The following is a 23,643-nucleotide window of genomic DNA, read 5'->3' on the forward strand; positions in this document are numbered from 1 at the left end:
GCTACGTAAAAATTCTTAAAGATGACAAAGTCTCTGCCTTCAAGGAATTTGTAATCTGTGTATGAGTGAGTAGATACTACTGTCTCCCTCTGATAGATGAGAGGTTAAATGATTTGCCAAACCACACAGGAGAATGAGGCAAACTTTAAGCTAGAACTTATTGCTCCTGGCTGCCATTCACGTGTTCTCCTCACCAAATTCAATGAGGCTTGCCTGATAACATTGTTTTGTAGCTTCCCTCTTCCCACTATCACATATAATGCAAAATAAAAGCAATATTTAACTCTAACACAAAACTTTCACATATTCTGAAATTAAAACTGCTCCAAAACATTACACCAATTCTGAGCTCAGGCTATAACAGAATTGGAACAAAAAATAGTGATGTGAAAAAAAAAAAAGAATCACATGATTATAACTGAATTTTGTAGCTCATGTATGTATGTGCTCTTAAGATTTAAAGAGAGAGCTTTTTCAGTCCATTCCTGCCATCTCATATCTATTTATCCTAAACCATTCCAAGGAAAAACATAATTTAAACTCTGACTGACCCTAGTTAAGAATTGGGAAATTCTTCCGATTTGAAACTTTTTGTTTACCTCTTTTATTTTTGATAGTTTTCTAAGTCATTTTTTGAACTCAGTGCTTCAGGAGATTTTAATTGTCTGAATCTCAAGAGCTTCTGCAAACGCTTTATATCTGTTATCTGAAGCAAACCCTTTTAAGTAAAAAGATCATTTATTTTGGGGAGAAGAGGAAATATAACTTTAAACCTACGAGTTATCTCAACATTTAAAAATATTGAAATAATTATCTGAACACTTTATATAGTGTCAAATTTCTAGATAATGAAAACCTCCACAGTTGTCTGAGTTATTGGTTTTCTTTCGTATAACTTTTGCATAAATTACAGGTCTGCGTAAGATTAAAATAGTTGAAATTTTAAACAGGGAATATTTACTACAATAAATTATACCAGCAATGTGGGTTCTTTATGAACTTAAACACAAACAATTCAAAAGCAAACTATGCAAAGTACACTTATCATCATTAAATGGCATCAACAGGTTTTTCCAATTACAAGTGCTTATGAAATTTAAAAACAAAAAAAATACCATTGAACTATTTTGTGTGAGATGTATTCTACAACACCCTTAAACTAGCTTTAAAAAAAGGCACAGAATAATAATTACATGAAAAAATCCAATTATATTGATGTATTTCCTTCATCTTAGCTTTTTTCACATACTTTCAAAAACAGCATATTTTTATTGTTTTTTATGACACTATATTTGTAAATTCTATTCAAACTGCAAATATTCCTGGTCTTAGAGAATTGAGGAAATAATAATTCAAAGACAACAGTTTTCCATTTGTTCAAAGCTACCCTTTAGCCATTATCCTACAATCATTTTATATGCTATTTAAAGAAAATACAAGACTAAAAAGCATTGGTATGACTGTGAGACATTTTTGCCTATAATTTGTCAATGTCCCATGGAAACATTGCTTTCTATAGACTTTCTATTTCAATGAAAGCCACCTTTTTGGGATGCTTTTAGATTTTTGTGCTTTGATGTTTATGTAAGTAGATATTTTTTCATTTATCTCCATAGCCCTGATGAAATGAAAAATAAAATGTTTTCCCTACTTATCCCTACAGCTTTGAAGCATCATTCATATTAAAATCCTATTCAGTTACTCAAAGTGACAATAAACTCCCCCTCATATTTCCTGTTTTCCTCTCCTTCCCATATTTTGATTTCTTTGAAAGGAAGCCCATATTACAACTTTAATTCAGTGAATCCAAAATGCTGCATTATCAAAATGTCCCACTTAGAATAGACATTCCACAAACCTCTGTATTTCCAGAAGCTCTGAGGCTTTGAGGTAAGTAATCATTGTGGCATGCACTCAGATAAAAGGAGAAGTAGCCGTCCAATAGCGTTAAACTTGATTCTCAGAAAATGTCTGAGAATGGGAGGCTTTCTACAAACTAGAATAAACAAACTCTATGTATACACATTTCCCCTATTTTGTTTTTTTCTACAGTTCTAGATTTTATTTTATTTTTTCTTTTACTTTTTTTTTTTTTACTAGTTTCAGGTGAATAAAACAACATAATGATTAGATACTTATACTTCTCACAAAGTGGTAACCCCCGTCCCAGCCTACCCATATCGTAGATAGCTGTTACTATACCAATGATTATATTCCCCTTGCTATACCTTGCATCCCATGATATTATATATATATATATGTATATGTATATGTGTATATGTATATCTGTATATATCTATCTATCATCTATCTATCTATATATCTGATATATATGTATATCTATATATCTGTATCTATATATATATAATTACAGTTAACATTCAATATTAGTCTACATCAGCTTTAGGGGTACAGTGCAGTGGTCAGGGTATACACAATCTAGGCAGTGATCCCCCCATAAGTCCAGTGCCCATCTGGCACCCTACACAATCTATACAACATTTTTGATTATGTTCCCCATACTGCATTTCACATCCCCATGACTATTTTGCGGCCACTGATTAGTACTTTCTAATCCCATCACCTTCTCTCCCATCCTCCAAACCCCCTGCCATATAGCAAACAACAGCTTTTTCTCTGCATCTCTGAGTCTATTTCTGCTGTGTTTTCTTGTTTATTCTGTTCTTTAGATTCCATATACAGGTGAGATTGTATGGTATTTGTCTTTCTCCATCTGACTCATTTCACTTAGCATAATATTCTCTAGGTCCATCTATGTCATTGCAAATGGTAAGATTTCATTCTTCTTTATGGCTGAGTAATACTCCATTGTATAAATGTACCACAGTTTCTTTATCCAGTCATCTATCGATGGGCATGTCAGTTGTTTCCATATCTTGGCTATTGTGAATAGCACTGCAATAAACATAGGGGTGCATATATTTTTTTCAAATTAGTGTTTTGGATTTCTTTGGATAGATACCCAGGAGTAGAATTGCTGGGTCATAAGGTAGTTCCATTTTCAATTTTTTGAGGTACCTTCACACTGTTTTCCATAGTGGCTGCACCAATCTGCATTCCTACCAACAGGGCACTAAGGGTTCCTTTTTCTCCATATCTTCGCCAACTTTTGTTGTTTGTTGATTTCTTGATGATAGCCGTTCTGACCGGGTGAGGTGGTATATCATTGTGGTTCTTACTTGCGTTTCCCTAATGATTAGTGACATTGAGCATTTTTCATATGTCTGTTGGCCATTTGTATCTCTTCTTTAGAGAAATGTCCCTTCATGTCCTCTGCCCATTTTTAATTGGGTTGTTTGTTGTTGTTTTTTTGGTGTTGAGTCATATGAGTTTTAAATAAATTTTGAATATTAACCCCTTACCAGATCTATAATTGGAAAATATGTTCTCCCATTCAATAGTATGCCTTTTTTGTATTTTTGGTTGGTTTCCTTTGCTGTGAAATAACTTTTTAGTTTGATGTCATCCCACATGTTTATTTTTTTCTTTTGCTTCCCTTTTCCGAGGGGATACATCAGTAAAAATATTACTAAGGGTAATGTCTTCAAATTTACTTCCTATATTTTCTTCTGGGAGCTTTATGGTTTCAGGTCCTACATTTAAGTCTTTAATCATTTTAAATCTATTTTTGCATATGGCTTAAGGAGGTGGTCCAGCTTCATTGTTTTACATATGTCTGTCCAGTTTTCCAAGCACCATTTATTAAACAGACTCTCTTTACCCCAATGTAAATTCTTGCTTCCATTGTCATAGATTAAATGATCATATACTCATGGATTTACCAGTGGGTCATTATTCTGTCCCATTGATCTATGTGTCTGTTTTTATGCCAGTACCATGCTGTTTTAATTACTCTGGTCTTGTAGTATGATTTGATGTCAGGTAGAGTAATACATCCCACTTTATTCTTCTTTCTCAAGTCTGCCATGCCTATTCGGGGTCTTTTATGGTTCCATGTAAATTTTAGGATTATGTGTTCTAGTTCTGTGAAAAACGTCATTGGTAATTTGATAGGTATTGCATTGAATCTGTATATTGCCTGAGGTAGTGTGGACATTTTAACTATATTAATTCTCCTTATCCATGAGCATGGGATATGTTTCCATTTATTTGTGCCTTCTTTAATTTCTCTCTTCAATGTCTTATAATTTTCTGAGTAGAGGTCTTTTACTTCCTTGGTTAAATTTATTCCTAAATATTTTATTGTTTTTGAAGCAATTGTAAATAGGTTCCCTTCACTCTTTGTCTGGCTAATCCCTAAACATCTTTCAGAACTCAGATTACATATTACTTTTTCACATTCTCCTTTCCTGACTATCCTATAAAAGTATATGCTACTCTTTTGTCTCATAGCATATTTTAACAGCTTCATTGAGATATAATTCACATATCATACAATCCACCTATTTAGGTATACAATTACATGGATTTTAGTATATTCACAGAATTGTGCAACTACTGCTATAATCTAATTTCAGACCACTTTCTACCCATGTCACAGCATCAGTGCTCAGACTAAAGCTCAGATGTGTAGGGCTTTGCAGAGAAATTTACATGTGGTGTGGTCTGAACAGCTGAAAACACTAGAGATGAAAATTGAAGAACCCAGACTTGTCACCAGAGAATAATTTTAAAAGCCTTTTGAAAAGGCGAGAATGGAAAGAACTCATATTTGCAAATAAGAACATCTGAATTATACCCCACCCTGCCACTCAGCCACTCTTGGGTAAGGTGGGTGTGATCTTGTCAGGATCCTATAGGACACTGCATCCATCAATTAGGGAACACTTGTTTCCTTCCTTTCTGGCCTGCCCCAGACAGCATTCTTGTTCACATGCAACCTGCCTTAGAACTTTAGAAAGGACAAAAAAAAATCATCTAGGTCCCAAAGGTGATTATAAAGAACATGACCGAGAAATAAAATAGGCCTGGAATTTAAAAGAATGTGAAATTTAACAGATATCAAATACAAAATAAACCCATCTAAATAGGGGCCCAGAGACTTCCCTTTGTTCCTCTAGGGGGTACCTCTAACCCCCATTAAAAACACTTCGCACACATATAATGACTAAAAAGAAGTCTGCAGCTTCCAAAAACGACAGGTGCTCAGTGTAAGGAGGTTGATAACTGAGTCAGATGAGCCCCTTCCTGGAGGAGCCCACTGTTCGCTTAGTCATAGTACATACAGTTCAATACCCCCGCCTTCTGGAGCAGAGGTCGATGACATCAGGGACATCCTGACCATGCGACTGGCTGAAGTCGCCGGTTGGGAGACAGACACCTTAGTCCCCTTGTGCGTCCTCCAGTTACTTCCCTGTCAGATCCTGCTTCTGTTCCACTAGCACCAGATAGAACTGATATGTGGTGAGTTTTAGGTGGAGGAACTTGTCCTCAAAGATGAGACAGAACAAGCCAGACTCCTTACACTTGCAGGTCTTGCCATGGACATCTTTATCTCCAGGAAGCAGCAATGGAGGAGCAGCTCTTTCTCAGATGGGCATGAGTCCATGTACTTTTTTTAAGTTGATCCATAGAGGCCAGAGCCATGATTGAGAAAGGGGATCTTCAATGCCTTTAACTTGTTAATGTGGTACCTGTGAGCTACACTCAGCTGGGAGTAACTAGGGGCAAGTACAATTTATCAGTCTGTTCTCTGTCTTGGAGCAACCAACATAGCTCTTGCAGGGCGATGCCAGAAATGCTGTGCAGGTAGCCAAAGGAGCTCATGGCAGAGACCCCCTCCTTGTTGTAGAGTATACAGAGTGCCAAAGTGGAAGCCAGAGATGACAAAATCCTTACTGGTGCCCCAGATCACAGGGGTACTGTTGAGGTCAGGCAACAGGACACTGTGAAATGTGATGGGTTCATCAAACGCAGCATGTTAAGTCTCATCTATAATCACATACAGTTGTACCTTTGGCAAATTCCAGGTGTTCCTTCAGTGAGTCTCAGGAACAGATGTCACCCAGAGGATTTTGGGAGTGAATCAGCAGGAGGTCACTGACCTTTCCCCCCTTAAGCCTCGCCTCAACAGGGCTTGCTACAACTTGTCCCCAGTGAGCTAGAAAGGATGGGTGTTCAGATCAGTGATCTCACTGCCCAGGTAAACAAGAATCAGCTCAACTTTCACAAGCACATGGGAAATAAAACCAAATCCACTACAGAAGGGGGCAGGGGGCAAAAAGGGCTCACCTGGGTCACCCAGAACCATGGTCAGCACAGGGAAGACAGAACAGCAGCCATTTGCAACCACCAAGTTTTCTGGATCAAGATGGACAGGTGCCTTGCAAGACTAGGCCAGGACCAGGTCACATCTTGCCATAGCAACAGTTTCCCTCTGTCATTGGAATAAAGCAGCAGGACCTCCTCAGGGCGGTTCATGTCACCCCGACTCAACCTGTCAGTCATCAGATCAGTGCAAAGCTTTTTCTCACGGGTTCCGAGGTTGATGAAACCCCGTGTCCTTGTCCTCATGGCACTTGTCTCCTTGGTAGGTCTCATGCTGCTGGACATTGGAGTGGTATAAGGCAGAGATGTCACTCCCATGGGTGGACAGGTCATGGCTGACAAAATCACTTAGCTGGTGAATTAGCTGGTCAGGCCACCTGCCCCCTCTGATATCATCCCTAGAGTCCTGGGAAGGGCAAGGTAGGTGGAGCCCCAAGCCACCCATGGCCCCAAACTGAAGGAGGTTGACCATCTGACATATTAAGCAGCTCGGAAGGATCTCCTGCTTCAGTGTGGCCTAATTGTGCCTCTGCTCTTCCAACACCAGGCCCTACTGCAGGCATCTGGTCATTGGCTGTAGGATGTGCTCCTCTATGATCTGCTGCAAGTGCAGCCTCATCTCCATCAGCTGGGTGTCAATGTTCTGGTTTCCAAGGCCCTGTTCTCCATCTGTCCACAGGGCATGGGGAGGGTGTCTGATCTGTGACTCATACTCTGGATATTTGTATTGACCTCAGCAGGCTGGCTGGAACTTTTGCTTCTGTTCCCACTCATCTCCCCCTGATATAAAATCCTTATGCCCGATGAAATCACTCTTGGCTGTCAGGGCTCAGAGACCTTTCCACCACCCTCCTTCTCTCACTAAGCTTACTTACACATCTTTTTTATTCTAACCATCCTAGTGAATGTGAAGTGGTATCTGATTGCATTGTTGATTGGTGTTTCCCTCCTTAATGATATTGAGCATCTTTTCATGTGCTCATTGGCCATTTGTATATCTTCTTAAGATGAATGTCTATTCAAATTCTTTGCCAACTTCTCAATTGGGCTGTTTGTCCTTATATTATTAAGTTGTTGGTATTCTTTATATATTCTAGATATAAGACTCTTGTCAAGCACGTGATTTGCAAATATCTTCTTCTGTTTTGTGGGTTGTCTTTATATTTTCTTGATATCATTTGCAGCACAATTTTTTTTTTCATGAAGTCTAATTTATCCATTTTTTTTCCTTTTATGTCTTATGCTTTTGGTGTGATGTTAAAGAAACTATTGCTTAAGTCCAGGTCACTAAGGTTTACTCCTATGTTTTTTTCTAATATTTTTTCTAGATGTAGCTCTTGCATTTAGGTCTATGATCCAGTTTTAGTTCATTTTTATGTATAGGATGAGGTAGAGGTCCAATTTCACTCTTTTGCATGTGGATCTTCCATTGTCCCAGTACCATTTATTTTAAAAAATATTCTTTATCCCATTGAATTGCCTTAGCACATTTATTGAAAATAAATTTGCCAGTAATGTAAGTTTATTTCTGGACTCTCAATTCTATTCCATTGATCTGTATGTCTATTCTTATGCCAGTACCACACTGTCTTGATTACAGTAGTTTTGTAATAAGTTTTAAAATCAGAAAGTATGAGTCATTCAACTTTGTTATTTTTCAAGATTGTTTTGGCCATTCTCAGTCCATATCCATTACTTTAAGCTGTTGAGCACACATCCTTCCAGCATGATTCCATACAGAAATGTAATTTTTAGTCCTTCCTCTAATGTTTGGAAACATGTTGTGTATCTACCCAAATTATCCCAGACAATAATCAACAGTGAGCACAAAGAGCAGCTGGAAATCGAGGACAGGATGGAAAATGGGCTGTAAGAGAAAATGACTGATTTAGGTCACCAGAAAGTTTTTGAATAAGATATTGTGGGAACAAAGTGAATTTCACAGCAAAAAATTAGATCGTAAATCTTAGAATAAATTCCTAAAACAGTTCCCTTGTGTTTTTCTTTTCCTCATGTGGACTGAATAGAGTGTGTTGACTAAGTCAGTTCATTTTCTCAGGCTCCTTCAAAATTAAATAAAACTGTGTTGTTTCTCATGTTCTTATTGCAGATCCTGCCTTTTGGCCTTTTGTAGCTAGTGTTCATGAGATTTTTCTTACTCGTTGGAGATTAAGCACTTCATGCTTTCATTATACTCAATGGGAAAAAAAAATCATTTGGAAATGCACCTATATTGACAGAGTTACAATAAAGGTGTCCATTTATAAGAGTTTTGAGTTCATATGTCCAAGTGTCAATTCTTCAAGTAGTCACATCATTCCCAGTCCGGTGGTGAGAGAAAGTTATTGTTCTGATTTTAACTTCAGAAACTGAAATTCTGAGAGATAAATTGATTTACTTAGATAATTTAGCCAGTATTAAAGTGCCGTTCATCAGCTTCCTTGGAATACTGTTAGGAGTTGAATGGTGTCTTCCAAAAAGAAATGTTGAAGGCCTAACTCCTGGTTCCTGTGCATGAGAACTTATTTAGAAATAGGGTCTTTGTAGATGTGGTCAAGTTAAGTTGGGATCATTAGAGTAGACACTAATCAAATATGACTGGTGTCGTTATGGACAACAGAGGTAAAGACTGGAGTGGAGCAGCTGCAAGCCAAAGAATGCCAAGGGTCGATGTCAATCATCGGAAACTAGGAAGAGGCAGGAAAGATTCTCCCTTTAGGTATCAGAGAGAGCAAGGCCTGCCAACACCTTGATTTTGGACTTCTAACCTCTGGGACTGTGAGACAATGCATTCCTGTTGTTTGATACCATAGTTTGTGGTACTTTGGTACGGCATACCTAAGATATTAGTGCAGACTCTAAGCATTCCTTAACATGATACTTTATAGCAGGAACTGAGCCTTCTCAGAGCACCAAACAGTGCTTCACAAAGAACATCCCTTGCTAGTCACATCAACTCCACTGTACTTGGACAAATTCCATCTTAGACAATGACCAGAGTATAAAATATTCTTCCCCTGCTTGAATACTGTCAATAAGGAAAACATTTCTACATCATGATTCAGAGAACTGCCCCTTTTGCACAACTCTGGCTGTTCTAAGTTTCTTCCTCATAAACTAATTTGCCTTCCCCTCACAGCCATCCGTTAATACTAGTTGTGTTTTTCTGGGCTTTCGGGATGAGTCTAATTCCTCTTACATCTGACAGGCCTTTAAACACTTCAGATCAGATAGATGACCCCCATATCCACTTTTCTTCTAAGAATTTGAACTTCTATTCCTAGATCATGCTCCCCAAACCACTCACCATCCCTACTGAACAGACATCTTTGAATAGGTGTCCCTCTAAGTGTAGCATCCAGAACTGAATGCGAAATTCCCAGAGTCAGCTCCTTAGAACAGACAAAAGCAGAGCCAGCTCTTCTGCTGGCATAGACACTTCTCCCAAAACAGAAAAAATATTGCTATTTTGCTATAGCCCAAAATGCCTTTCAATGAGGTAAATCTTGGCAAACGGAAGAACCCTTTATTCTGATTAGCATCTTGATAGATTTGGGATGGGACAAATTTTGGAGTCCATCAATTTTTTTCCCATGAGAAGACAGAAAGTTCTTAAATAGTATAGGGGTGTGGGATGGCAGTACAACTATATATGTATCCCCTTCACGGAATAAGAGCCCTAAGTATTTCAGCAAGTTAGATGGACCCAATGAAACAATATCAGGGACAGCCAGATGGCTCAGTTGGTTAGAGCACGAGCTCTCAACAACTAGGTTGCCAGTTCTATTCCCAAATGGGATGGTGGGCTGTGCCCCTGAAACTGAAGGTTGAAAACGGCAACTGGACTTGGAGCTGAGCTGCGCCCTCCACAACTAGATTGAAGGACAATGACTTGGAGCTAATGGGCCCTGGAGAAACACGCTGTTCCCCAATAAAATTTATTTTAAAAAGGAAAGAAAGAAAGAAAGAAACAACATCAAATTGAATGTGGGTAAACAAGAAATCCAGCACTTGGGATTTTAAAATATATACTTGCTATGGACTGTATTGTGCCCCCCACCCCCAAATTTGTATGTCGAAGCTCTACCTTCCAGTATGATTGTATTTAGAGACAGGGCTTTTCAGAGGTAATTAACATTAAATGAAGTTATAAGGATGGGAACTTAATAGGATAGGATTGGTGGCTTTATAAAAAAGAGAAAATGAATGCTCTCTCTCTCTCTCTCTCTCTCTCTTCCCATGTGTACGTACTGAGAAAAGGCCATGTGATGATATAGCAAAAAGATGGCCATCTGCAAAGCAGTAAGGGAGTTCTCACCAGGAATGAAATCAGCCAGCACTTTGATCTTGGGCTTTTTGGTTTCCAGAACTATGAGAAATAAATTCTATTGTTGAAGCACGCACCCAGACTATGGTGTTTTGTTTTGTTGTTTTGTTTTGTTTTGTTTTGTTTTGTTTTGTTTTTTCTATGGCAGCCTGATCTGACTAAGACAATATTGACACAGGATGAAGAGATAAGAGAAATGGCAAAGTGTGACAAAGACTCAAGAGTTTCTCATTACAAACTGTATATGAATTGCAAATGTGTTGAAGCTATTCCAAAAGTAACAGTGGCCAAAGGCTGTCCTAACACAAGTATAACCTAAATGTCAGCTGAGACCTCTCCCTTCTCAGATGTAGGCTGAGTTTACACTGAAATGCCCATTTCTAAGCTCCTTGCAGCAGAATGCTTCACTGAATTTTTGTGCATTTCTGTAGCTCATGAGCTCATGCTCTCAAGACACCCTCAGCCTCCCAGTTCTTTCCTGCGTTCACACTAAAGTCTCTGCTTTGCCTTAAGACAATGTGTGTACTAAAGAGCTCATCAGAAGCTCCCAGGAGATTTGAGCTCCTATAGCTACAATGATGACCAATTTGATAAATTACTCCCATTCCTTTCTCTCCTTCCAGGTGACAGTCCCTCAGTCCCCATTCCTGTTACCTAGGATTACTTCCTAAAGAAATTACCTGCATACAAACCCCTGTTTCAAGCTCTGTTTTCTAGGGAAGGGGAAACTAAGGCTAAGGCCTTGGTTTCTACTTTGCCTTAAGACAACGAACCATCTCCAGTCTTTCAGTGCCATGTGTCGAAGATCAAAGCTAGTGTCCCTAGAATTCAGACCCTCAGTAATAATAAGGTGAGGTCACCTGTGTGACTTTCCTGAGCTCTTGTCCACCTACCCTTTCAAACAGTTAATATGAATCATATATTCAACAATATTACACAATATACTCTATTTATGCCATGATAAAATATGCATATGGATAACTGAAGATCTTATGACCTTGTCAAATGGATGTTTAAGCCTGACTAACTAGAAATCATAACCTTGATATTTATGACCAATTATCATGGTAAGACTAAGAAAAAGGGAAAGAAAAATTATATTTTTAAGGAAAAATAAATTTTAGGAAATCTGTAAATAACACACACACAAAATAAATAGACTGCAAGAAATATGGTCTTAGTGAAAGAAGTTTGTTAGAAGGAGAGAGTCCATAAGTTAAATAAGACATTTATTCAATTATAGAATTAATAGAAGATATATAATTTGTGGCAACGGAATTGTCTGAGGTTCAAATAGAATCCTTTTAAACTTCAACTAGTACAAAGGTTACTTCCCCTATTTATACCACCACAGCAAGTCCAGAATAAATAAACTAATTTGCTTTTTCCTGGACTATTTTGGTTAAAACAGACATACCGGGCTTTATAATAGTGCAGGATAAGTGTAAAACTACAAAACAGAAATGATTTCAGATTTGTGCAAGCTTTCCTGGACCTGAAAACTTTGCTTAGGTTGTTTTTATCAGATTAGGTCTGAGTTCATCTAATGGATATGGAACTTTCAGAAATAAGAGTGCAATGAAAATGATTTTTAAAAGTAAGTTTTCCATGAATCCAGAAGAACATTTGACATTTGTTTAAGTTATTCATTTTTTAATAACAAATCACCACAAAACAGTGGCTTCTAACACTAGCAATAGTTTATTGAACTTTCATAGCTTCAATTTTGACAGGGGTCTGTGACAAGCTCACCTCTGTTCCATGTAGCATCAGCTCACCTGGGGACTACAGGATCCCCTCCAAGATGATTCACTCACATGGCTGGCAAGCTGGTGCTGGCCATTGGCTGATAGTTGAGTCATGAGTGTCTGATGTCTGGAGCTTTGCATTCTACCATGTGGACCTCTGCAAGGCTGCTTGGTCTTCCTAGCAGTATGGTGACCAGAATGAGTGAGAGTCCCAAGAGAACAAGGTCAAAAAATCACCTATTATGATTTAGCATAAAAAGTCGCAAAGTGTCACTACCTCCGACAACCAGACTCAGGTGGCGAGAACATAGAGTCCCTTCCTTGATGGGAGCAGTTGTAAGATGAGCAAGTGGAATAGAATATATTATTGCCATTGTCACTATCACAAGAGTGAGTGAGGGAAAGGGACAAAAAGACTTTCTGTAGAGCTAGTTTCATATGAAAATCCTTTTGACAACAATATTTGGCACATTATTCTTCTATAAATAGGAGACCTGAATGTAGCAACAAAATAAAACAAACTACAGTCTCTGAATTCATGAGCCCTGCAAAAATCAGAAAAAATTAACTTGAGCAGTAGGTGAAAGTAGCGTTATCACTTACTAGTATGAACTTGGCCAAGCTTTTGAACATCTATAAACCCTAACTTCCTTATCTCTAAATTGAAATTAATTACATTATGACAGTTGGGAGAATAGAATAAAATATTTCATGTAAAGCACAAAACTAGCAAATGAATTCAAATAATATTATTTACTTTCTTCCTTGAGCAATGCATTTCATGAGCTATTCCCACCCATCATTCAGATCCACAATATGATAAATTAAATAACAAACATGAAAGGAGATTTCTTCTAGAATTATATTTCATGAAGAAAATTCTAGATACTAGGCTGTGGAGTGATATATTATAAATTGCCATTTTTACCTATTAACCAAATATTTCATTTAAACAAAAACTCATTTAGCAAGTCAAATGCTATGTGAATATACATTAATCATGGCTTAAATATTCAGAGGCAAAATGTTACCTATCCATGAAAAACAGAATTAAGAAAGCCTTGGGGAACGGTGAAATTAAAAACAAAAATAGAAAACACCCTGATCTGCTTCCAGCAAAAGCAGAGATTGGGTTGTATTACAGGAAATAACTAAATGATTAGCACGGAGCATACTTAATGTACATATAACATATTAGAACACACTAAATTAGTGTGATCAGGATCAAAATACATTTATCAAATACTACAAGCAGTAAAAATATTCAAAATACGTGTGTATATTTTTACTACTTAATCACAATTAATCAAATAAGTGCAAATAATGTTAAATGCAGGAAAGTTAAAAAAGCAGCAAGAGTAATGATTAAAGTTTTAAAAACTGGTAACTAGGAGGGAATAATTGACATGAAATGTATGCAATCTGGTTAAAAGTAAAAGATAGCCAAGCCCTTATTAATAATTGCTTACGAATACGTAAAGAATATCTAAAAGAATTCCTACCTTTCCTTTCCTTTACCCAAAATGTTAATAAAGGGGCTTAATCAATGACAAAGTTTTAAGTGCAATGGTTTTTAAGCACCTGAGACAAGCTACAGGATTAAGTTTACAATCAGTCTTTCTAGGAAGGAAGAACCATTTCACTTCTTAGCTTTGATATCTTTCTAGCTACAAACATGAGCTTGACTGATGATGATTACCAATACACTATATTCTAGAAACTAGAATCCTATGGGGGAAAAAATACTCTTTGAAAAAATTACATATGCCCTGGTCATTTATGTAACAAAATAGATAAATGCCATTCTCTTGGCAGTCCCTATAAGAATCCCTTTTATAAAGGGACACATCTTTGTTAAGAAAAAGTCCCTGGTAATTTGGACTGTGGAGGAGAAAAGGGGATGGTGATGGACATTGGAATACAGGCAGTGGCAAGGGGCAGGAGGGATTTGTTTGCTGCTTTTGAGAGGAAAAAGATGGGTGGGGTGGGGAGTGTCAGCCTTGACACCAACAAGAAACCCAACTGTGAGCCTGCCTTTACACCATATCATCAATACATCTTTTAAAACTTGGTGATGGAGTGTTAGTCAGCCTTAGAAAAAAAAGGAAATCCCATCATTTGTGACAACATGGGTAAACCTGAAAGGCATTATGCTAAGTGAAATAAGCCAGACAGAGAAAGACAAATACATGGTATCAATTACATATGGAATCTTTAAAAAAATAAAGTTGAAGTCATAGAAAAGGAGAGTAGAAAAATGTTTGCCAGGGGCTGGGAAGTGGTGGAAGTAGGAAGAGGTTGGTAAAAAGGTACAAACTTTCAGTTATAAGAAGAATAAGTTCTGAGTATCTAATGTATAACATGGTGGTACTAGTTAAAAACACTATTAGTGTATAATTGAAATTTGCTAAGAGAATAACTTAAGTGTTCTCACACAAAAAAAGTGTAAATATGTGAAGTGATGGATGTGTTAATTAACTCAATGGGGGAATTTTTTTCACTATGTATACACATATACATATCACATTGTACACTTTAAATATCTTACAATTTTGTCAATTATATCCCAATAAAGCTGGAAGAAAAAAAAACAACTTTACAAAATGTTTGCTTGGATTAGAATAGCAGATTTCTTACGAAAACAGTTGGAGAAAGCTGAGATTTTCATCTAAGGTACTATTTTATTTCAGCATTTGGAGTAGCAAAGTGACTCTGGGCTCTGCCAAATGTGGACACAATATGTTGTCTTCCAAAGCCTTTATGTTTCACTCCCACTTAGTCTGTTCCCAGCTTTAAGGAATCAATTCCAGAAATCGATTTATTGAGTCTGTTTGGATTTGTAATGCATTTTCCCAGAGACGTGATGGGTGTGTTCCTGGGCCTACCCACAAACTCTACTTATTCATAGAATGTTAGAGCTAGGGAGTCTTAAATCTAATTCAACCATTTTAAAACTATGGTGGTGCTGAAATTGTAATAATAGTCATCCCCAAAGAGCTTTTGAAGACCTTCTTGAGTCCGTCATGTTTCCTCTGTGTCCTGACCAGGCCAGTTTGTGTGGGGTTGTAGAACATCCAAGAAGCTGTACCAGTAACAGGGCTGACCCTGGGAAAATCATTGGCAGCAATACTGAGCACTCTCTGAGTTTAGAGATCCATCCGGGAAGGAGACCCAGCAGTGAAGCAACAGTGAAATCATTCTCAAGGTAGAAGTGTCTCACTAGGAAGCAGGAGCGCTCAGTCTGGAATGTGTCTACAGAAACCAAACTTTATTTTATCAATAGTTTTCTTTGACTGATTTGACTTTACATAGTAGTTCTCTGGAGCAAGTGGTGAGAGGAAGTGTTGCCTCAACTGGCACCAAGACACTATCCTCACCCAGGGAACTTGGAGTGGCAGGGATGTCGCAGCAGACAGCTTGGACAATCCCACTTTTGTTTCCCAAATGCCAAGGCTCAGGATTATTTACCCTCTATGTACTCCATACAACAGCAAAGAGAAGTCAGGCTTCACCCCAAAACAGTAGAACCCCCACATAATGCTTGTAAATAGCTTCTTACTAGCCAGAAAGATCCAGGATAAGGTTGCCCCACCATTTTTTTCTAAGCCATGTCCTTTTTAGTTAATCATCTAAAAAAATCTCTTCTCCTTCTCTCCCATCAAAGTCACTTATTTCCCCCTAAGATGACATGAACCATCATAAAAAAAAAATTCCTGTCCTAGGACCAACTGTGTAGAAAAAATAAATACCCATGGTTTTCTATTTGGCTGTCTATGAAATATTATGATCACATAATTAAAGAATTCTTCTTATTACTGAAAAAAGTGCCCTCGCTGATTAACACAAACTCTGGAGTAAGACTCAAATCTTTGTTCCACTAATTTAATAGCTTGTAAACTTGGAAAAGTTACAAGGTCATTCCCAGCCTTAATTTTCACTACGGTGAAAGGGTGACAATAATAGCATCAAACTCATAGGGCAGTTTTAAGAATTATAAGGGTATTGTATATAAATGGTCTAGCACAGTGACTGGCTTCAGAAATATTCAGTGAGTAGTGGCTTTTACTATTGTTATTAATATTGTGTCTGTAATTAGTTTTATTTGAAATCTAACCTAATTCTTTAGATCATTTGGCTTCCTATCTGATTTGCCATAATCGTGTAAATTTTAGTCATATTTACGTAAAACAAGCTCTCAATTTACTAAAAGTACAATTTATTTTTAGATAAATTGGCTCCTCTCTGAATGTTATTTCAGTAGTGTTTACGCATGTCTCCAATTTGTTCCAATAATTCTCAACTCTAATTTCTCTAAAGAACAAACACCCCCCTTTTCCTTTCCCTGTTGGCCACTCGGTGTGATATTGTTGTGAACACAGGTTATGTCATGATCAACATCAAACACACAAATGTTTAACATCAATTCCTGGAACTTTTCACTACCCAGCAAATTTATAGAGGACAAGGACCATACTTTATTAAATTTTTTCCTTTCCTTTTCAGTCCTCCATACACAAAATACAAGTAAACTTTCCACCTCATAGGCGACCATTGAATGCATTAAACAAAATAATTTAGAATCTTTTACCATTAACTACCTATCATCAATATGATTGTCGTCTTATGATCTACTGCCCTCCCCCTCCAATTAATTGATAAAGATGTCAAGTATATTGAATTTGAAGTGAAGATGTATTACTTCTGTCACTTCAAATTTGTCACCACATTACAGAGTTATTTTACCTTGAAATCAAATATCACAGAACATAAGTTATTTTCCCTTCTATCAAATATCACACACACAAGCCTGGAATTTAATTTTCTTAGACTATTTGCTGACACTGGACTGTGAATATCATCTAAATAGACATGTTGTACTATCTGCTGGAGCATAGCAAGCCTAAATTTTAAAAGGCTGAGCAATTTCAATACACACACTACTGTCTTAAATAATTGGTATTATTTTTTGTTCTAGTATGGCCTGAAAAAATGGCTGAAATATCTGAAAAGGCACATCAAGTGGTAACCACTGTGTTTCTTGATTGTATCAAGTAAAATGAAAATAAAATCTGGTTGGGAGATTTTAACAAAATTTACATGAGGTAGGGATCTTAGATGCTTTTTAGACTCCTGATTTCTCTGCAATTTTTATGAGTTTTTCTATTTTTCATTATCAAATACACATTTATAATAATCACAGAGCAGTACAACGAATGGCTTCCATTTAAAGAACATTGGAGCAGTACTAATCAGTTAAGAATGAAAATGAGAAACATATTTCTGATACTAAAGTTTATACTTTACGGGTTTTGTTCTCTTGAGGGAATTTTGTGTTGGCCAATTAAGACAGAAACATTGTTACAACTTTTTCTGTTTATATTTGCTATGTCAAACACACTGCTTTTAACACTTCTTTTTTAAAAATCTGATAGAAAAACCACCTTATGGAATCTGTGGTATTCAAATCTTTGTACGTTATCATTGGTTTACATATTTGCTTGTTTTCTGCCCTTGTTGTATTTCCTGGCCTCCATTGACTTTGGGCTTGGTCATTTGACAGGCTTTGGAATCTGATCAGATGTGACATTTGTCACTGTCGAAGACAAAGCTAGGTACTACTTAAAGCTGGGAAGATAGATTTTGTTCAGTGATAAGCTCTTGCAACAGGAAAAGGGTCCAGTGTAAACTGAACTCAGGTTCCCTTCCTGCAGAGACGACGGGGTGTTTTAAAGGGAGTGTAAAGGAGTAGGGAACAGGGATTGCTGAGACTTGAACAGAGCCAGGAAAATGGAAATTTAAAAAAAGTGGTAAGAGGGGTCAGTTAACATGATTAGACCATCTGGGGTTGCTAATGAGTGCTTATCTGGAGAAGAAACAAATTTCTGTGTCTTTGTGACAGGAGATAGTGATGTAAGAAGTTAGACTATCCTAACTACCTTCCCACAGTGACCAGGAGATACAGTTATCTTCCTGAATGACTGGATTTCAAGAGAAGTCTCTGAGATCCTTGAGGAAGTAGTTTTGGTTCATGGAATACTTACATCTCAAAAGGGCAGAGAAAGAATTTATAATTGCAACATTTCTCAAGTAACAGATCTAAGAGGGGTTTCAGGAGCCTAGCTGCCTATCACCAGGTTTTAGCTGGAACAAACAGTAAATTTTCCTGGCAGAGTTGGGCTTCCTCAGGCAGGAATTTTAGGAGGAGCTGGGGGTTTCCTAGGGCTGAGGCCTTCAGCTGTTAGAAACTATACTAACATTTGTTCAGGTCTCTTAATGTGTGTGAAGGGGAGAGATGGATGAAATCATTTATACTGAGAGTCTGATGTTTTCATAGGCCAACGTTCAGGCCTAGTCAAGAAAAGGGCTCAGAGGAGCCTGACTGGAATTTGGTCAGATGAGAGTCTTTTTCACCATGTTGACCAGAAGAAGATTTAAATGCCTCAGAATGGCTTGGCTGCTGTGCTTTTGCTCTGGCCTTCCATCATGATAATAGTATATCCCCAAAAGTAGCTACCAAAAGATATACGGAGTGGAATCTTGCCCAGCAGAACCAATCAGAACTCAGAGAAGCCTACTAGGGGGAGACCAGGAGAGCTGCTGATAATTACAGCAGAAATAATTGGTGTTTCTCTTAAGCTACTGGTATTGGGGTTGTTTGCTGCTGTAGCAAAGCTGACTGATACACCATGGAATCCCTTCCCTGGAAAATGCTCATTGATCTCATCCTCCCCACTCCTTCATTAAGACATGAGAGACGAACTACATCTACCCATTCCCAAGTGGATTCAGTAAAACAAAGAAAATATGACTAATTAGGTCAAGTCTGTTTGCCTCTTCACTGCCCCAAGTAATATATAAGGCTCCCCAAAAAAAGTTGTGGTGGGGGAGTGTGAGGAGATCTGTCTTATCTATATTATGGAGGCTATTTCCTTTCACAAAAAGAATAAAAGTTTTTGATTCCTTAGGCTTATATAATGATTATTGGCAATAGCTGTTAACCAGAGTATATCCAAATTCTTTATTATAACCTGTAAGATCCTTCATAAGCTGGTTTAAACCTCTATTTCCTCTCTGCTCTAGCAACATAAAACTACTCACCATTCCCTAAATATTTTTCCTGTCTATGAACTTTGCACATAAGGTACTCTCTGCAAAACATATCTACCATTATATCTCTCTCTATAGAGAATCCCCATTCCTCTATGAGAGCCAGGTCAAATGTACCCTCCTTCACGAAGCCTTTCTCAATTTTCTAATCACTCCCCCATATTTGTCAAATCCTAACTCCACCTCAAGATCTATCATAACTCCAAGTATCTTCAATGTCCATTTGGTTGACGCATCTGACAGTTTCACACTTCTTTGACTTCCTGAACTCCAATGGTTGTCACATCTATTCCACTTCATCCATTCACATGAAGGTATTTATATCGATCGCTATTATATTAAAGAACATCCATACTTCTCAAGAAGTTTTTTTCAAATACCTCTAAAAGTCAACATTAAATAAATCATCATTATAATATAAAAAGAAAGATATTTAAATAATGTCAGATATATAATATAATGAGGAAAACAAAAATATGTATGTGCACTCGAGAGAATGAGAAGATAAGTCACAGACTAGAAGAAAATATTGCAAAAGACATATCTGATAAAGGACTGTTATTCAAAATATACAAATAACTTAAAACTCAACACTAAGAAAATGAACACTTTTATTTAAAAATGGGCAAAGATCTGAACAGACATCTCACCAAAGATATATAGATGGAAAATAAGCATATGAAAACATGCTCAACATCGTATGTCATTAGGAAATTGCAAATTAAAACAGCGACAGATACTACTGCACACCTAATAAAATTACTAAAATCCAAAACGCTGACAACACCAAATATTGATGTTGGAAGTGGAGTAACAGGAATTCTCATTCATTGTTGGTGGGAATGCAAAATGGTACAGCCACTTTGGAAGACAGTTTGTCGATTTCTTACGAAATTAAACATACTCTTACCATACGATACAGCTATCACACTCCTTGGTATTTATCCAAAGGAGTTGAAAACTTATGTGCACACAAAAACCTGCACATAGATGTTCATAGAAGTTTTATTCATAATTTCCAAAAGTTGGAAGCAACCAAGATAGCCTTCAGTAGGTGAGCTGATAAGTAAAACTGTGGTACATCGAGACAATGAAATGTTATTCAGCACTAAAAGGAAATGAGACATCAAGCCATAAAAAGGTATGGAAGAACCTTAAATGCATATAACTAAGTGAAAAAAAGTCACACTGAGGAAGTTACATGTTGTATGACTCCACCTATATGACACTCTAGAATAGACAAAACTGTGAAGACAGTGAAAAAGATCAGTGGTTGCTAGGTGTTGGAGAGTGGTGAAGGGGGATGGGATGAATTGGCAGAACACAGGATTTTTAGGGCAGTGAAACTATTCTGTATGATACAACAATATGAATACATGTCATTATACTTTTGTCACAGCCCATTAAGTATGCAACACCGGAATGAGCTGTGATGTAAACTGTGGACTTTGGGTGGTAATGAGACCACAATATAGGTTCATAGATTGTAAGAAATGTACCACTCTCAGTGTTCTGCTTACTTTTTCTATGAACCTAAAAAATAATCTATTAAAGAAAAAGGCATGCACAGAAAATTTATTCATAATTAATTTACAAGTGCATTTAATAATAATTCCATTAGAATAGTAATTACAAAGAAACCTTAAAATGGCCATTTATTTAGGGGGTAGCCATGGGGAATAAATGCATCATCCATTATTTTGTAAAAAAACATGCCTCATATAGCCAATTAATTGGCAACATACTCTCTAGAAATGGGCCTGATCAATTCAATGTGGAACATTTATCCAATAAAATGTTCTCTTGGCAAAGTTATGTGTTTATTTACCAAAGATTAAAGACTATAGTACAATGCCAAAAGTTTTGTTTCAATTAAAATAATTTAATGCTAGTAAATCCATAACTTGCTCAGAAGACAAGACAACTGGGAAAATGATGTTTGTTAAGTACAAGTGTTGCCTTTACTGGAATGAGGATGTTTCAGAGATAACTCAAAATTTAATGTCCTATACATTTTAGAATTAGCATAAAGATTCTGATGTAAATCTCTTTTAGCCCTTCTGGCTTGTTTTCTGATCATGTCTATCATTTGTCTTAGCTTCTTATTATTTAATAATTGACTGAGTTGAGTGGGTATTATTTTGGTCTTTCTTATATTCCACAAACAGCTACTTTTATATAAAATAATTATCTATGTAAACATTGAGGCAGAGAATAAATTAATATATAGGAATTTGGCGGCAATTTTTCTACAACGAAGCTATATCTTCAATTTTTTTCACCACTTTATTCCAACTCTAAAGGAATTTTGCTGATAAAAAAACACCTAGAATTAGATTCAACAATCAAATCATTACCATGTTTTCTAATTAGCAACTTTAGAAGAGTTCAGTACAGGGAGAAAACATGAAGAACTTAGTATAAGGTAAAAATATCTCAATTAAATTTGAGAATTTTTAATTTAAAAATAATTTATATTTGTATTTTGAAGTAATCTGGGCAAATATTTGAAAAAAATAACTGAGATTGTTACTTTATGCTGATGTCAAAAGAAAGGATGGAGTAAATGTTTGCATGTGTGGTAGGCTGAATAATAGCTTGTCAATGATATCCAGGTCCTAATCTTTAGAACCTATGAATGCTACCTCGCATTGCAAAAGGGACTTTGTAGGTGTGTGATCAAATTAAGAATCTTGAGATTGAAAGATTATCCTGGAATAGGTGGGTATACCCCAAATGTAATCCCAAGTGTCCTTATAAGGAAGGGGAAGGCAAAAAGAGGTTTGACTACAGAAGAGAAATGACAGTGGAAGAAAGAGGCTGGAGTGATGTGAGAAAATGATCACAAGCTGTAGAACATACGCAATCCAGAAGCTAGAAAGGGAATGGAAAAGATTCTCTCCTAGAACCTCCAGAAAGAACAGGCCCTGCCACCACTTTCAGCCCCGTGAAACTGATTGCACATTTTTGTGTTTTTTTTGGCCTCCAGAACTCTAAGAGAGTAAATGCGTTGTTTTAAGACACCCAGTTGTGGTAATTTGTTTGAGCAGCCATAGGAAACTAAAACCATATGTAAAAGTGAAAAAACAAAACACATATCAAATACATATGGTGTGCATACTGAAGAATTTGGCAGAAGTAATTGATGTCTACAGAATACTTAGAAATGAGTAAAAATAGATTGATGTGATGGATAGAGTGATGAAAAGATGAGTATATTATATATATATATATATATATATATATATATATATATATATATATATATATGTAGAGAACAATGTAAATGGTAGAATCTAAATGGTTTCCGCTATAAATTTTTTCAGGTTTTCTAAGGTTTAAATATTTTCTATAAAATATTGGAGAGGAATCATAGATGAAAGTAGGTTATCATGAGATAGGAAATAATCTTTTATTTTATGGCATTAAAGATAAAAGCTAATGAAAAGATTATTGGGTTTGCATGAATCAAAATGAAAAGCTGTGAGGTAGAAAATGAAAAAAAAATGAACAAAATTAAAAGAAAAATAATGAACTGGGAAATATTTGCAGCATGTGTGTCAAAAGCTATGTATCTACAATATGATAGTGGAATATTGTCACTAGGTGTTTAGTGGTCTCCTAATGCTAAATACATAAAATTACTGCATTTAGAATTCAGGCTCATACTCTGTACTTATTATCTTCATGGTCAACTCTGTTTCTTTCTTAACTGTATCATTATTTGTGTTATTATTTGGGAAAAGTTATAGGCAAAGGGTATGGAAAAAGAAACCCACTTAAAACTTATGAGAAAGTTGTCCTTTTATTTATAAGATGATATTAGTTAGTAATATAGATGATATTCTGGACTTTTCACCAGCAGAGCATACACACTGAATGTTAACTCAAAGGAAGAGGGGAAACTAAAAAGACTAGCCACAGTCTTTTCTTGATCGCTTTCCCACGGCACAAAACTGTCTATTAAGAAACTAGGACATCTCTAATTACCTTAAACATTGAAAACCAAATATGAAATATAAAACGTCCCTTAATTGTTATTTACTATAATAAAGATCATTATAAATAATGAGATACCACCTCTAGAGTATTCATCATAGAAATAATAAGTACTAGTATATTACGGTGGAGCCAATCACTGGAAGAGTATGTTGCCAGTACAGATTGTTTTCAGAGAATTTTTAGCGATCAGAGAAAATGTTCACGAAGAAG

General features: G+C 36.6%; 1 pseudogene; it reads right to left on the reverse strand.

The window, feature by feature from the left end:
* Nucleotides 1–5,392: 5,392 nt before the first annotated feature.
* LOC109450175 (putative inactive 1-aminocyclopropane-1-carboxylate synthase-like protein 2) lies at nt 5,393–6,960 on the reverse strand (annotated as a pseudogene).
* Nucleotides 6,961–23,643: the final 16,683 nt, after the last annotated feature.

This window comes from Rhinolophus sinicus, linkage group LG03 (genome assembly GCF_036562045.2).
Source record: "Rhinolophus sinicus isolate RSC01 linkage group LG03, ASM3656204v1, whole genome shotgun sequence".
In the NCBI taxonomy this organism is placed as follows: domain Eukaryota; kingdom Metazoa; phylum Chordata; class Mammalia; order Chiroptera; family Rhinolophidae; genus Rhinolophus; species Rhinolophus sinicus.